A 17260-nucleotide genomic window follows, 5' to 3' on the forward strand; every position below is an offset into this window, starting at 1 on the left:
TTGTCATCGTGTTGATAGTGAGGATGATGTGCTAGCTAGCCAAAGGGTTCTGTTGAAAAACTTCTTCAACTCATTCAAGCTGTATCATAAGTTTCTATCATATAAGTATACCAACTCCAACACACTCCATTTCCTCTTCAAAACGAAGCAATCTTTTACTACATATATCACACACAAAGGAAAGCAACAAAGTTATTTTTTTTGAATGTGAATACTGTGAATGTACTCAAGACTCGTATATCCCGACCAACTTTTAAGTTTTGTGTTTAATTAGACAAGAAATTAAAACATCAAGTTAGTTTCTTTGGTGGATTTGTGTGGTTTTTGTAAGGCTGACAAAAGTTGTATGTGTATTTTTCTTCTTTTAGATGTTTCACAGAGTTCCGGGAATATTTGTACATAAAACTTACAAATGATGTGAAAGTATTTGCTAGTTGGCTTGAAAGTCGTTGTTTTGGGTTGAGTTAGTTGTGTGGTGCGTAAAAGAATTTAACATTCTTAAACAAAAATAAGAGTAAAACTTAAAAGAAAAACTCAATTGAAAAATCATGCGTATACGCCAGAGTGCACGTTTTTGTTATCTATTTTTTTTAATGGAACTTAAAGATTTAGGTCGTTATCCAATGATTAATATTTTAAAAATGTATACAAGATTTGTAGCATAGGTAAAACAAAAACTCGGCTTTGAGGTCTTGAGGTTAACGAATTTATTTCTTTAACTCATTTAAAGAGTTGATTTCAGTTATGTCTTGTATTGTCTTTTATTCAAATTGATTTTTATAAATCTACTTTCATCATATTTAGGTAAGAGCTACACCAAAAATTTGTATTTTTAATACAGTACAGACAATAACAAAAATATGGATTCTGAATGAAGAAAAATGCATGGAATTTTGTTTGCGCAGTACTTAATTGATAACAGAGAGTTCAAAGTCCAGAATTCAAAAATTTAACTAACTCATCTTTAAAAGATGGTTATGTTGATCCACTTTGTTCTTAGCTTGGGAAGTTATATATTTTTAACTGGTGCTGTCCTCTTTAACTTCTTTCCAGTTGAGTATATACTGAAATTTTAATATCTTGTTGGATTCTGATTGGTTTACGTTTATATTTGTTTATACTTTATCATTATTCTTTCAACAACAAAAACAGTGTTCTACTGATCTTCTCCAAGTTCTAAACAACAACTAATCTTCCTATGATTTCAAGCATATGACATATTATTTTTTTGTTTCGATTATTATTCTAAAAAAAAGAACCGCCCGAGCAGGGACTTGAACCCTGGACCGTTGGATTAAAAGTCCAACGCTCTACCAACTGAGCTACCCGGGCACATGAAAATTCACTAAAATTAAAAAAAGGCAACATTTGTTTGTATTTTTTAAGATTTAGATAATAATAGTTTTATATTAGCATCAAATAAGCAATAGAATGAGGTAATTTCTGGAATTTTGTGTCTACGATAACATTAAACAAAACGTGAGGTGTTTTCAATTTTTTTTAAAATTTGGCAAAGTTGAATTTGATATTTTTATTTTATTTTTAAACGTTGAAATAATCTTAAAAACTATATTATATTGTTTATTTATAAAAATTATTACTTGGACGTTACTTAAGTCTCAAGTAAATCACTTTAAAAAGAAGTTCACTCGAATAAGCGAGTATTTCAAATAATGAAAAACAGAAGTCTTAGGAACTGTGTATTATGTGCAAAAATATTTAAACAACTTATTTCTGTGCAGTTTTAAGAATTTGTATAAGCTGTTTGTGTAAAGAGTGTTTGTCACATAATTAAAATTGGATAATACTTTGAAATTTGAATATTTAAAAATAGATTTCTTTATTTAAAAGCTTTTATTTGACAAAATGAGTTTTAAAAAAAATTTACTTACTTACTTTACTTAAGCTGGCGCTACAGTCCGGGCGGACCTGAACCTCAACCAACAAGCGTCTCCAGCCAGCTCGGTCCCTAGCTAGCTGTCCCCAGTTTCGCACGCCAAGTTGGTTGAGGTAGTCTCCCACCTAGACGCGCCACCTGAGTCGCGGTCTTTTTCTACTGGATTGGATTCGAAGACCTTCCGGCCTGGAGCGTTGATGCCCTTTCGCTCTACATGACCTACCATCTATCTAAGCTGTTGGACTATAATTCTGCTAACTAGGTCAGAGTTGCTGTAAAACCCGTACAGTTCGTCGTTATATCTTCTCCTCCATTCTCCATCTATGCGTACGGGACCGAAAATCACCCGAAGAATTTTTCTCTCGAAGCTTAGAATGCTCTCATCTTTCTTTGGCAAGGTCCAGGCCTCAGCGCCTTAAATGAGAACCGGGATGATGAGTGTCTTATAGATGGTGATTTTAGATACTCGAGAGAGGACTTTACTTCGGAATGGCTTTCTAAGTCAAAAGAAGCAGCGATTTGCAAGAGTTATTCTTCGCTTGATTTCAGCGCTGGTGTCGTTGTCTGTGTTAATAGCGGTGCCTCGGTAGACAAAGTCCTTAACTACCTCAAAGTTATAGCTGTCCATGGTGACGTTTTGTCCAAGACGTCGTCGTTCAGTGTCCTTTTTTGATGACAGCATATACTTGGTCTTGCCCTCATTGACCACTAAACCCATCTTCTTCGCTTCCGTCGTAATGCTCAAAAACGCTCCACTGACATCACGCTTTGATCTTCCAATTATGTCAATATCATCTGCGTATCCGAGTAATTGGATGGACCTTTGGAAGATTGTGCCTCTAGTGTTGACGGTTGAGTTATACACAATTCTTTCCAGGACGATGTTGAAGAAGTCGCATGACAGTGCATCGCCTTGTCTAAAACCTTTTTTGACATCAAATACATTGGTAAGATCTTTTCCGACCTCGATAGAGCAGCGTGCATTCTCCATCGTCATTATGCACAAACGGATAAGTTTGACAGGGATGCCAAAACTAGACATTGCTCGGTAGAGCTCTTCTCTATAGATGCTGTCATACGCGGCTTTAAGATCGATAAAGGGAGACGTTCACATAATACGGCAAAGAGGATCTTATACGCAATGTTAAGGAGACTGATGCCTCTGTAGTTGGCGCAGTTTAGAGGGTCTCCTTTCTTATGTATCGGGCACACTATGCTGAGATTCCACTCATCTCATCGGCCATGCTTTCTTCCGACCATATTTTGCAGATGAGTTGGTGCATGCTCCGTACCAAGTCATCACCTGCTGCTTTGAATAGTTCGGCAGCGATGCCGTCAGCTTCAGCAGCTTTGTTTGACTTTAGTTTAGATATAGCTATCTTCACTTCGTCAAGGTCGGGTAGGCGGAATTGTTGATCTGCGTCGACGAGGTTGAGTGGTTCTATCTTCCTTACAGCGGAATTCGGTTCGTCATCGCCGTTACATGATTTGGAGAAGTGATCTTTCCATATTCTCAGCATCGACTGCGGTTTTACTACGATGTTCCCCTGATCGTTTTTACAGGCTTCGGTTCTTGCCTGGTACCCTTGGGAGGTTTTTTTTACCTTTTGGTATAATTTACGAACCTCATTCCTGTTATGACATCCCTCTATCTCCTCGATCGCGCGCTTCTCATGCTCTCTTTTTTTCCATCTAAGAAGACGGTGTTCCTCTCTCCTCTTCTGCTCGTAGAGCTTGCGAGCAGCTCTAGTCCTTTTGTGCAGCGCCGTTTTGTATGCCTCTTGTTTCGCTGCGTGCGCGTTCTGACAATAATCGTCAAACCAGGGGTTTCGCTGTGGTGGCCGTGTGAAACCTAGGACTTCAGAGGCGGCATCTCTGATGGCTGCAAGGCAATTGACCAGCCTGAATCCGTTGTCGGATTAAAAAAAACTGGGTTTTTAAATTTCAGTTATTGAATTGTATTATAATTTAGCTTCTGGAATTTGTATTAAAGTTTTTATGTGACTTTATATGATGAAGCTTTGGAGTTAATTTTGTTTACCATATGTTTTAGAACTAACCTTTCAAAACAATTTTTATATTTTGTAATAAAATTATTTAGACGATGAATTTGTTAGAAACCGTTTTAGCACAAATGGTTCAGTTTTTTGAAATCTTAATGAAATACTATAAATATTTCAACTGAATGTCGAAAAAAGAATTTATATTTTTAGAGAAAACATCACGAATTTTATGAAACGATTTTTTTTTCGATTTTTTGAAAAGTAATATCACGAAGAACATTACGTCCGTCATAGAATGTTTTTTTTTTTAGTAGGGTTTGAATCAAGGTCATAAAAACTAATCGGAAAATCGTAATTTAAAAATAATAAATGTTATCCAAAGCGTACAAAGGCATAGGAGTTCGAACAAATTAACGTACGTGCACACGAAATTCGAGACATCTCTCCTGTAATTTAATATTAATAAGATTAGACTTATTTGAATATCTTTTAATCTGAAAAAAAAAAATGATTTGGCATGATAGACTTACTTAGACTTACTGCTAATAAAATTAAATAACGCAGGTTTTAGGCGTGATATTTTTAAATGTCTTAAGTCATATCTAAAAGGTGGCATTCAAAAAGTGTCCATAAATAGCAATATAACTGAAACTCTTTTTTATAAAAATATGGAGTTCCTCATGGATCTGTTCTTGGTCCTCTTCTTTTTTTTCTTAGTTTACATCGAATCAGTTTTCAAGTTTCAGTAAAGTGGTCTCTCAACTGGTTTCGTGCAGATTACATAGCTTTCAATTACCCCGCATCTTCTGACCTTAAGTGGAGTCCGTAAAATATGAAGATCTCCAATGTCTTAGAAACTATTTTTGTGTTCACAAACTTATTTTAATTGAAAAAAAAACATCAACATTTTCATATAATCTGTATTTTCATGCTTCTTTTTGTAAACGATGTATGTAGAAACTTTAACTTTAAGGATAACTATTAAATCTTATTTCATGCTGGTTACCCGTAAAATATATCTTTTAAGACCGTTTTTGAAAGTCTCAACTAAACTGAATTAGGGTTTTTTATCTTGTCAATAAACACGTAGCTCGTAAAACACATTTTTCTCATTGTTACACTACCTTAGCATCTCGATTCTTTAACAAACAACCATTGAAAAATCAAATTTCTGCTAATTTTAAATTCTTTTTGTAAAAAGTGTATGACTAGCTTTCCACGGCAGACTATTCAAAACTATTTATGGTACTTTAAAAATTTTGAGCTTAATTGTTATGTTTTTATCATGATCCTGTCCAAACTGTAAAAAATAATGTAAAATGTAATATTCAAAATTACAATTTTTAATTATAGTTATTATTAGAATTGGAAACTCAATTTTTTTGATATCTGCTGATTGCCACTCTACATCAGTTTTAAATTGTAAATGTTCATACCATTGTTGTATCTAGCTACCATTGCATTAGCTTATAAAGTTAATGAATGATTATTATTTATTCTAATGGATACAATCCCCAATCAATCAAAATTGAAAAAGAAATTAAACTATTTTTGTTAGATGAGTATTAATCCAAAATAAACTGAACAGCTGACTGACAAAAGTACGATAAATATGCAATTTTATGTTTATTTTAAAAATCTTCAAAATAAAATTATACGAATAAAAAATAACTTAAAACCTTTTAAACCAAATTTCTTTAAAATTAATTTATTATAGACCCTGAAACGAAAACCAAACACTCTAATCCTTTATATCTCACTTCTAAGCCCATCCTTAACATTAATTCCCCTTTTTTTAAATCTCCAATCCTCAACAACCATTTAAATATTCTTTATTATAATTTAGCTTTGTGAAATAAATACTTTTTTGCACAAGGACATCATTATCTTAAGTTTTAAATAAACATCCAATAATTATTATGAAACTTCAAGTTTGTTTTTCAAATAAAATAATCTTCCTGCCTGGGTTTAGCAATTTAGTAATTTCTTAATGATGAAAAATTAATTGTCTGTTTATTGTATACCAACTTACTTATATATGCACCCCATCTCTCTCTCCCTTTTCGTGATGTTTACTGTCATGTCTATGTTGTCTAAAGGCTTCTTTTTCGTCTTCGTTTCATTTTATATTAAAACATCATATCTTCAATTCAAACAAATCCCTTTCCTAATTTGCTACTTTACGCTCATTTAGACAATATTTATCTTTTTACCTCTACTTTATTTACGTATATACTTTTACTTTCCCTCAAGAACTGTCTTCACTTTCTGTGTTCTGTTTTATTTCTCTATATCTTATTGCGCTAAGGAATAAAGACACTAAATGGCAAAAGCCTAAAATAAATTATGCCCTGTCGCAAGTCGCAGAAAAGAAAAAGACAAAACGATTTAAGGACATAGCTATATACCTACCCCATCAAGATGTCAAGTGTATATTATCCATTTTATTATTATATTTCTTTAATATTAAGAAGACTGAAAGACAAAGCTACAAAACACAAAAGAAAATAAGAAGAAGAAAAAGATATAGAGTCAAATAAAGATCCTACAAAATAAAAAACAAATAAATAACTAAGAATAAGATGGCTGTAATTTACACATGCCTTAAAAAAAAGTTACAATTGTTGTCAAAGTTAATGGTTTCGTTGAATTTTCAGGATAAAACCTATTTTCAAAAATTCATGTGTTTGAGTTACTCTACCTTGAAAAATATTTAAAAAGAGAAACCGACGTACATATATTTTGTATTTCTTCTATGTTAAACTCGCGGAAATATACATTTGTATAAGTGATGAATGGGCTTGAAGGCATTAAGAAGGTTTTTTTAGATTGATGGAAATTTTAAAATATTTTTTGTTTCTCAGCCCTACTTGTTGTTTTCGATGAGATACCTACTTTTATTCAAGAAGACTTACTTAAATTTGGATAGGAACATTTTTCACGCACGCATAATTCAATTTTTTTTTCTGGTTGAGGGAATTTCAATCAGAGTTTTTCTTTTGTCGTAATTTTGACTTACTGTTGTTGATGATGGTAGAATTGAGGAACAGCTAAGGATTGTTTTTCTTTTAAAGATGAAAATTGAATTCAAGAAGATAAAAGTTTAAAAATTGTTTTATTTTTGTGTGTTTTTGTTTCGTTTTCGTTTCTAATAAATTAGGAACAATTTCTATATAAGTGGTTTGAGATTGTTCCAAGTTTTAATCCAATTAATTTATTTGAATTGATTGTTTTTTTTTGCACCAATAAGAAAATTATATACAGAATTTTCCAAGCCACATTTTCATATGTTAAAAAACAATATTTTTTAGAGAAACTAATTGATGTTTATTTCATTGTAATTGCCGTTAACATTAAAAAAACGTCATCAGCTAAAGGACCACTTCTGCTACGGTTGAAGGACATATCATTTTCATGTATGTGTTCATGGCTTATTTCCATATTTAACCTAAATATCATTAAGGTCCTTCGTTGTTTGTGGGGCATTGGTATACAAATTCCTTTGAAATTATGATATAACAAAATAACCGAACGGCGAAAAATCACGTGAGAGTAAAAATGTTTGCGAATACTTAGTGATACTTTTTTAACTTTAAAAAAAATCAGGACTACTTCCTCTAACGCTAGTGAAATTGACAACATTGTCAATGACCTCACCATAGGTATGAACAGATCTTTACAAATTGCTTGTCTACTTATAGAATATAGGAAAGAGGAAGAAACCACAATGGAGAGAATATATTTACTTAACTCTTTAAACAAGACTAGCCGCTCACTGGGAATCTTACAAATAATCCCTAAGCATTTATAAGAAAACAGTAAGGAAATCTAAGCGATGTTTCAGAAGATCCTTTTGTGAATCGATAGAAGAAACTTCCGATGTCTCTAGGCTCCGAAAAATTCTTTCAACTAATCCAGCGATAAAAAGCTGTCTGAAAAATGCAGATGGCTCCTGGACAATATTAAGTGAAGAATCACTGAGCTTACTACTGGATACTCAATTTCCAGGTATTTTTTTAACCGCAGCTTGCAACAATCATATTCGCTTAAGCTTCAATAAAACATATCCACAAGATCTGGTCACAAGAGACACGCTACACTAGGCTCTCAACAACTTCGAACAATTTAAATCTGTAGGACCAGATGACATAATAAACGGTGATTTTTTAAGAGCTTGAAAACTTAAAAAAAAAAAAACGCATAAAATTTGCAAAATCTCATCGATTCTTTATTTGAAACGTTAGATTGGTCCATGACATTTACTTCTTGAAGATAATTTCATTTAAATGTTGACCGCGGCTGCGTCTTAGGTGGTCCATTCGGAAAGTCCAAATTTGGGTAACTTTTTCGAGCATTTCGGCCGAAATAGCCCGAATTTCTTCGGAAATGTTGTCTTCCAAAGCTGGAATAGTTGCTGGCTTATTTGTGTAGACTTTAGACTTGACGTAGCCCCACAAAAAATAGGCTAAAGGCGTCAAATCGCATGATCTTGGTGGCCAACTTACCGGTCCATTCCTTGGGATGAATTGTTCTCCGAAGTTTTCCCTCAAAATGGCCATAGAATCGTGAGCTGTGTGGCATGTAGCGCCATCTTGTTGAAACAAGATAAATGCTCGCAAATCAACCTTAAAGAACTTCAACATATTATAAGTCTATCATCAATCCTGCTTAAGACCTTAGAATAATTGATTGATATTCATGTAAAGGCAAGTATTGATACAAGACTTCTGTTTATGTCGCAACTTGATAATCTAAAACTGATTTCATGCTTTGAAAAAGTTTGAGATCATCCATACATTAAACATATACAATTATTGAAATATTTAGGAATATCGTTGATAAAAATCAAAAACAGGAAGGGTCCTAAATGGCTTCCTTGTGGGACACTAGAAATAATAAACACAGTTTTCGATTTAATGTTATTAATACGATCATACTGAGTTCTACGAGTGAGAACAAGTCATTTCAATAAATTTGAATGCAAACTTAAGCTTTCAAGTTAAGATAGCAAAATTGAGTGATTTACCATATCAAATGCTTTTGCAAAATCAGGGTATACTACCGGAAACCATTTCCATAAGAATCCATTAGATAGTTACTAATGGTAGTAAGATTTGTTGAAGTCCAATATTTATTGTTTAGGGCTCATTTTAAAGGTTGTTATGTGCACTTTAAAACATAACCCCACAAAAAAATGTTCGAACGGTGTTAAAGCACAAAACCTTGGAAGCCATGTCTCTCAGCCCAACTTTGCGTTAGGCGTTGTAATTCAAAAAATCAAGATAGTTTTCCAAAATCTGCTAAAAAGTATATAGAATCATTTGGGTCGATATTCTGCTCCACAGCGGCAATATCGTTTTCGGTGCGCACTGTTTACAGTGTCTCTAAGAAATCGCTTTATCCACTGGTTATAAGCCGATAAATGGTTGTTCTAATTACTGACTCTGCTGGGCGACCGTATTGGACCCAGGGCTCGATACGTCGCTATGGTTTTCAAAATGAAACCTCTTATTGGATATCCCTTTTATAGCACTCTAGTTTAGAGGACATTCAACTCTCAAAAATAAAATATTGGCTCCTTAATAAGGATAATTTCAAATGTGATAGAAAATTTGTCTAGCATACTAATACAATGTAATAATCGTCCAGTATCAAAATAAAACTATTGCTATCACTTTGTGTTATTATTCCCTCAGGTCGACAAAGGAGAATGAACTTATGTCGATGACCGACTGTTAGATGATATCAAGAGTTGATTATAGTGCTGTACATACAGATGATTTTTCAATTGATATTCCAGGAGGAAAATTGTTCAAATGTTTCATATGATTCTAAAAAACATCAATTTCTTCTATTCTTCAATTCTTGGACTAAAACTATTTGTTTTGTTGTGTATATAAGCTTAAATAAATATTAATTTTATAAATTTAATTAACTACTACAAATGCATATTCTGTACAGATAAGATGCATAATTAATATTCATTGTATTGAACTATGTAATTTCCTTTATAATGTCCTTATATCCACATAATTAGTTATATATTGCTTCTATCATCAACATCATCATCATCGCCATTGCTTTACGACGGCTCTTCATTTAGCTGATTATCAAGGTCATTGAGTTGATGAGAAAATAATTCAATTTTATTTGGGAATATATAATTTTCTATTGGCATAGGTATTAGTGTACGAGTACATGTACATATATGAACAGATCCGAATAAGATACATTCTATTTTCAATCATGAATGTATGAAGCTATATAAAGTATGTATGATGATGACGTCATTATGTTGAAGGAGAAGGATCCAATCAACATGTTTGATGATTGAAGAAAATTATTACCTATATACACAGCTCGTTCGTCACAAGGATGAATCTATTAATTTTCAATTTCATGCCCATCAAGCAGTTAATAGACTTTTACAAGTATTTACTGATGGATAACAGTGATGTTGAAAAAAATATTTGATTGCACTTTTTAAGACTTGAGAATGTCCTGAAATTTTTAGAGCAGTTTAAATAAAAAGCACCATATTGACAAACATTTCTTAAATGTATTCTTTAAATCACATCAACCACTTCAAAATTCATGATGTAGTTCAACTGTTCTAGAATTAATATATTAAAGAGAAAATTCTACTTTTTAAATTACCTTATTAGTTGCTTACTTAAATACTTTGGAAAGATTTATTTTTTGTTTTAATATTCTTTTTCATATTGTGACAACTCATATTGAAGGCAAAAAGTCGAGCTAAGCTTCAAACTGAAAAATGAGTATTTTACATAAAAATGCATTACTAAAAAACTCAACAGAATTCAAAAAATTATCACGTGGGCCAAAATTTGGGCAAAAAACCCGATTCAGTTATTTTTTGTTTGTTGCCAAAATTGCAGCTTTTATAGTTCAGGATCAAAGTTTTGTATTTTGTATTTTATTTATTTCAAAAATCGATTACAAGGTAGGACATGAGTCTTATAAAGTGTTGCAAGCCTTTATATTTATTTCAGAATTTGAATACAAATTATATAACTAAGACTTCTATTTACATATTTATATAAAAAAGAGGAAATTTTTCATAAATTATTTGCCAAATAGTTGAAAACTAAAAATTTAAATCTACTTATGCTTTTATTCTGCTCATAACGATGGAGAGAGTTCCAAAGGAGTACAATATGAATAAAAAATTGACGCTCAGTGTTAAGAAAATTGTATCGGGGTAATATTAAAGCAAAAGACCTTGTTTATTAAACTGTCTAAGCTACAACCAGAAATCCGTAGCGCAAAAATGGATATGTGATCATAACAACGTAGATTATAAATATAGCGGGCAATATTGTTGTAAGCCACATTCAATTTGCGGCTAGTCACACAGTCTAGTTTACAAAAGATGTCACACCCATACAACACAATTGGTAGTATAAGGGCCTTAACAACTAGCAGTTTAGTTTTGATCGGGATGAAATTTCGAGTGACTTGAAGAAGGTGGAGACTTCCATAGACTTTACCAATGACACTATTAAGGTGGTCGTCCCAAGTGAATGTGCGATTGAATACTACTCCTAGGTTTCTAGCAGGGTTAACATAATCAATGGTTTCGTCGTCAAGTTTCAATAGGTTTAAACCCGAAAGATCAAAGTTTTTGCGATAAATGGGGAGAAATGTAGATTTGACAGGGTTAATGGCGGATATCGTTCTTTTTTGACCACTGTGAAATGCGGAGCAGATCCTCATTCATTGAAGCTACGGCATCATTTTTAGCCCCAAAAGGTCGACTTATCAGGAGCTGCACATCATCAGCATAAAGATGAATTAAACAATGTTTAGTAACTTGTGGTAACTCATTTATGTAAAGTGAAAAGAGGATTGGTCCAACGATAGATCCCTGTGGCACTCCATTCAAAACATTGAGAAATGTGGACGAGTGTCCATTGGCCACCACGCATTGTTGCCTTCCGCTGAGATACGAAAGAACAAGCTTACAGGACTCTAAAGAAAACCCAAAGTTAATTCGCAGCTTTCTACAAAAAATTAAGTGGTTAACAGTATCAAAAGCCTTTCAATAATCTAACAGTGTAAGCAATGTAACATGATCACTGTCCATAGCCATTCTTATTTCATCAGTTACAAAAAGTAAGTCAGATTTGCAGCTGCGCTTAGGTCGAAAACCAGACGGACAGGTACTTAACAGGTTGTTAATTGTAAAATATTTTTTGATCTGCCCCAGAATAGTTTTTTCAAACACCTTCGAAAGAAACGGAGGAATGGCAATTTGCATGAAAAGTATTGTTTTTTTTAATCTAAAAAAACTCGGTGTGTCTCATTAGGTGTAGAATATGATGTTTTGGCACTTACATTTTTAACTTCACATAGAAAGTTATTGTAATGGGTCCGATTTGTAAAATTGAAAATTTTGACAATTCTCGACGTTTCAAGTCGAAATAAAAGATTTTTAGAAAGATGTCTGTGCGTGCGTGGGTACATACATTCGTACGTTCGTACGTCCGTACGTTCGCGGCGGTTTTTTCGTCGTCCATACCTCAAGAACTCGAGGAGATATTGATTTCAAATAAATTTTGTTATACAGATAATAAGGGAGAAAGATGCAGAAAGGGCTCTCAAAAAAAATTGCGTGGGTGGTTTTTTTACCATAGCAGTTAGAAAAAAAAGGTAACCATTTTGATTAACCCTAAATATCTAACGAACCAAAAACGCTAGAGACTTGAATTAAATTTTATATATTATATTGATACTTGATATCAAAGAAGTATATTTTTTGAAAAAAAAATCCATTTAATGGTTTTTTTATAAATCAATAAAACTGAAAAAAAATTCGTCAACTCGAAAATGTTGCGACCAAAAAATGATTTCATCTCCAAAACAATTTTGTGCAACGAAAAATAATGTTTTTGATATCTAATAAAATTCTTAGAAAAATCGAATTGTTTTTTTTACAAAAAATAAAAAACCTTTAAAAAATTAATAAAAGTTGGTAAAAATTCATTTTCGACTCAAATATCTTTTCAAAACTTTGAGATATTGGATTTAATTTACTTTTATCTTTCACAAATATTGTTGTCAAATTCAGTTAAATTTTGAAAAAATCGAATTGACAATTTTTGTAATAAAAATTAAAAACCGAAAAAAAATTAACAAAAGTTTTTAAAAAATGATTTTCGACTCAAATAGACAAACTTTTAAGCAAGGCAAATCGGCAGACGGGATGAAAAGTTATCAGTGTGGGTCGCATCCCAGCCTCTTTTTGTTCTTTTACTTTTGGGCTCTCCCAAGAACGACCCGAGTAAAAAAAAAATATAGACAGATATTTTAAAGGATTTAGCTATTATCCTATTTTAAGCAAGAAAAATCGTACGGGATGGGAAGCTATCAGTGTGGATGTCATCCTATTGGAAAAAATTGTTGTTCATTAACTATTAATTAAATAAATTATTTAATGGAAATTGTTTTTAACTGCATTCCAAATAACGAACATGCAATTTAAAAAAAATCATACTGAAAAATCAGTATTTAATTATTAAACCAAACGTACGTATGTATGTATTTTTGTCAGAATCCATGTCATGTTGTTTAAATAAATAGTTTATTGTTGGAATAAAGGTGACTATTGGAATGTTTCGGAAATTCTTAAAATTGCTCATATTTCCCCCAAGTTATTTGTTTGAAACAAAAATTGCAATTTTTATTTTGTGTTTAATTGTTATTTGAAGCATTATGAACAGGATTTTTTCACGTACTATTGTTATCATGAAAAGACAAACCTACATTCATAACTATCTGAGCTTACCTTCATAGAGGATAGCAAGACATTAGATATTGATACCCTCCATCTATATGCAAGAGTCTCTAATCAAATGTTTATCCACCCTATGACCTTCTGATTGACTTCGTTTTTATTTTATTTTTTGAAAACTTAATGAGAAATGTGAATATATGTCATTAGAAAGAACTTAGTTTCTCAAAGGATTGTAGAATAGTTGATTACTGCTTTACATACATTGGATAAAAAGAAGGAAAGTTCAAGTGAAAGAAGGATGACGATTTGTCGGTGTGGAAAATACTGACAAATCCAGATGCTACAGAGTGATAATAAATTAAATGTTAAAGTTAAATTAGTTTTGTTATATATCTACAAGTTTTATATATCTAACTACTTCCTCTTGCTTTCCTTTTATATACATATTAAGTAAGATCAAAATATATAGTATAGGCGAATCCCTGAGGACGTGTTTAATTACATTGCCTTCGTTAGGGGTTTAATAATATAATCTTCATCAGCATGATAACAAAATCAGTATAGTAATATATCAAAAAATGGTCGTGTCTTTTTTGTTATATCTTTTGTATTTTCTGGGAAAAGTTTCGATATATATGTTAGTGGGGATGTCTGCCTTCCCGCCTAGTTGAATCCTTAACATGTTTTATAGAGAGTAAGGTATATATGTATACGCATATGTATGTAGGTTTGTCAGGAAGTGGGAGTAAAATAAATGCTGAGCTTTCGATCATCATGGAAATGCGTGCTTTATTTATAAACTTATCCTTTTACACACCCCAAAAAGGCGTGTTTTTAGGGAATTGTTGTTAATTTTGGATTAAACACTTGTCATGTTTTACACACAAACTTTATTACAATTGCTTATGCCCTTTTGTTGTCGAATTTCAGAACTACTTGAAATAAAGCGTAGACAGGCAGTATTTCAGAATACAAGCATAGACATTTTTAGATGAGAAAAATACATGAGTTTTTTGCATAGTTCAAAAATTTGTATGTACTGTACTGTAAAATTCTTGCAATGTCAATTCTTCCAGAAAGAAAACTATTAATAGTAGTTCGGAAGCTCAGCCCAATCAACGTAAGAGTTGTACCAGCCTCATTTTATAATAAGTAAGGTCCACACACACCTCCCGCTAGTTCAAAAAACGCACAAAAATAGTGACACTTTGAGAATGCAAAAGTTTTTCAACAATCAATTTTGGATTTTCCGAGCCCCAAATTCTTCAATTCTACCTATTAACTTAGCTTGCAAGGTTCAATTAAAATGCAGATCATTTTGGTGCGGACCTAAATCTTTGTATCAAATAATCCAGGGCTCTACAGCAGAAAAATTCCCAGCTTATATCAATTTTAAGTCTCAGCTGCACAAACTGTTCCACCAGTTTCCCTGCTGACGGTCGAAAGGTGCTTAGTTTTGCGAAATGTGACTTCAAAAATTGTCTCCATTTTTAATAGGTTTTGAGAGTGTATCGTGACAGTTTCAGTAATGGCCTTATAATTTCTTTTTAAATTTCAACAAACTACAGTTTCAAATAACAGCTGTCAAAAAAAAAACAGTCTCAAAATTGAACGTCTTTTTGAAAACCCTTTACATACCTTTACTTAATTTCGGGCTGTACAGTAAACAAGGCCGACCCATGGAATCCGTTGAATGCTACACGAGTTATTACTGATGGCTTTATTAATAAAAAATAAATAGCGATTCATTCACAATAATATTTGACTGATGATTTTAAAATTGCTGCGTTTTCTGTGTGACAAGTAGCGCCGCGGCCGTCCTGCTGGAACTACATGTCATCTAGGTCCATATGGTTTAGTAGCCAAAATTGGGGTCCTCTTCCAAACGATTCGAAGCCCAGTCAGCGAACAAACGGCGTTGTCTCTGGTCATGAACTTTGAGCTTCTGGGACAATTGAATCTTGTACGTTTGTAGGCCTAAGTCCCAACGCAAAATTTGAGTCTGCAAAAGGCCGAGTTCTTGTACACGGCGAGGAATAGACTGCCCCGGGTTCTGCTGTACACTTTCATGGATCGCGGCGATGTTCTCATCAATTTTGCTTTCCTTGAACGTGTGGATGTTGGTGTTGGCTGCTTGTTTACTGAACCGGTCGTCTCAGATTTGGCCAACAAACGTTTCGTCGACTGTGAAGGGCCTCCACGTCTTACGTAAAATGGACGCAATGCGCACAAAGTTTGCGTTAACGAACACTCATTTTGTTACTATAGTTTTATCATTTGAACGTGCTGTTAATTGTGTAACTTGCCGTGATGATTTGGCATAAGCAACTGAATAATAAACAAAAGCTTTGACAGATTTTGCCAAAACGAAATGGCAGCCATGGGGCGCCAAAAAACCCTTTATATAGGTTTCCCGTCCGTCTACCAAATAGTTATTCGAAAGTTTCCAAAGTCAACGTTGACAGATCTGCTTTCACAATTATCTGTAAATATTGACAGATCTACTGTCACAAAGAATTTAGCAGATTCGATTGGTTGACGAAGTATGTTTCCATTATTATAACAAGTCAAGTGGCGTCGCTATACTCAATAGAATCGAAAGTAAAATACTCACTTTCAAATTAATACCTTTTCCTTTCTAACATGGAATCCATTAGTTACGCATTTATTATATTTTCAATGAAATCATTAGATTTATAATATTATAGCCTTTGAAAATTCTGTAAAAGTTAGTTTTCATCTTGTAAAATGTTTGTACTAAACGTAAACGATATCTCGCTCTCAAGACCGCATTTTATTCCAACTTTTTACTATATAAACTCCAAAGACGACAACGACGACGACTACGACGAAGACAACCACAAACAACCATGAAGCTATAGATAAAGATACGCTTATAGATGAAAATATTGATATCGATTACGATACGATGAAGCAAAAAAATTGGATTAATAAAAATAGTAATCGAAGAATCTATATAACTTTACTCTTCATCACAATCGACTAAGGTCAACCAACCAACAGAAAATGGTTATCGAGGTTGAGTTCGGGGAGCAATCTGAAGCTAAGGTATATATAGACGTAAGGAGATGGAGCAGCATCTTTGATATAGTATGATGATGATCCATTCCAGCAGCAGCTGCAACTCAACCTTGCGTTGCAAACTGATACTTTCGTTATGCTTGGTTGTCTTCAGCTTTATATATATTTATATTTATGGAAGATAACCGCATATAGCAAACCTAGCACAAGCTACAGAAGCACAGCACAAGCTCTTCTCTTCTCTTTAATATTTTTTTTTTAGCCATCATTCGCATGCAAATCCAATAAATTATTCAAAAGTCTCTGATAATCGTATCTGATATCTTCGATGATAGAATAAAAGATATTATATCTTTTCAAGACTATACCTCAAACGAAAAGGACGTTATTGTGGTATTGGTTTTAGTGTACCTTGGGGAGAGTCAAGGAAGTTGAAAAATATCAAATGAAGTCTCTTTCTCCTCAATTTCTAACCAAAGCATACCTATCTTAGGAGGTATAGCTTTATGTTTGTTCATCTGTTAAGTCAGCTTATAAGACCAAAAAGGGTTTTATAATTAT

The 17260-nt window shown here is 33.0% G+C and overlaps 1 protein-coding gene and 1 non-coding gene across 2 annotated transcripts in view; one reads left to right on the plus strand and one right to left on the minus strand.

The window, feature by feature from the left end:
- Nucleotides 1-17260, plus strand: part of LOC129944157 (leucine-rich repeat-containing protein 24) — a 137533-nt gene that overhangs the window by 76187 nt on the left and 44086 nt on the right. The window lies entirely within an intron of this gene.
- Trnak-uuu (transfer RNA lysine (anticodon UUU)) lies at nucleotides 1260-1332 on the minus strand. The gene has a single exon. It is a non-coding gene; the product is annotated as a tRNA-Lys (tRNA).

This window comes from Eupeodes corollae, chromosome 2 (genome assembly GCF_945859685.1).
Source record: "Eupeodes corollae chromosome 2, idEupCoro1.1, whole genome shotgun sequence".
Classification (NCBI taxonomy): Eukaryota; Metazoa; Arthropoda; class Insecta; order Diptera; family Syrphidae; genus Eupeodes; species Eupeodes corollae.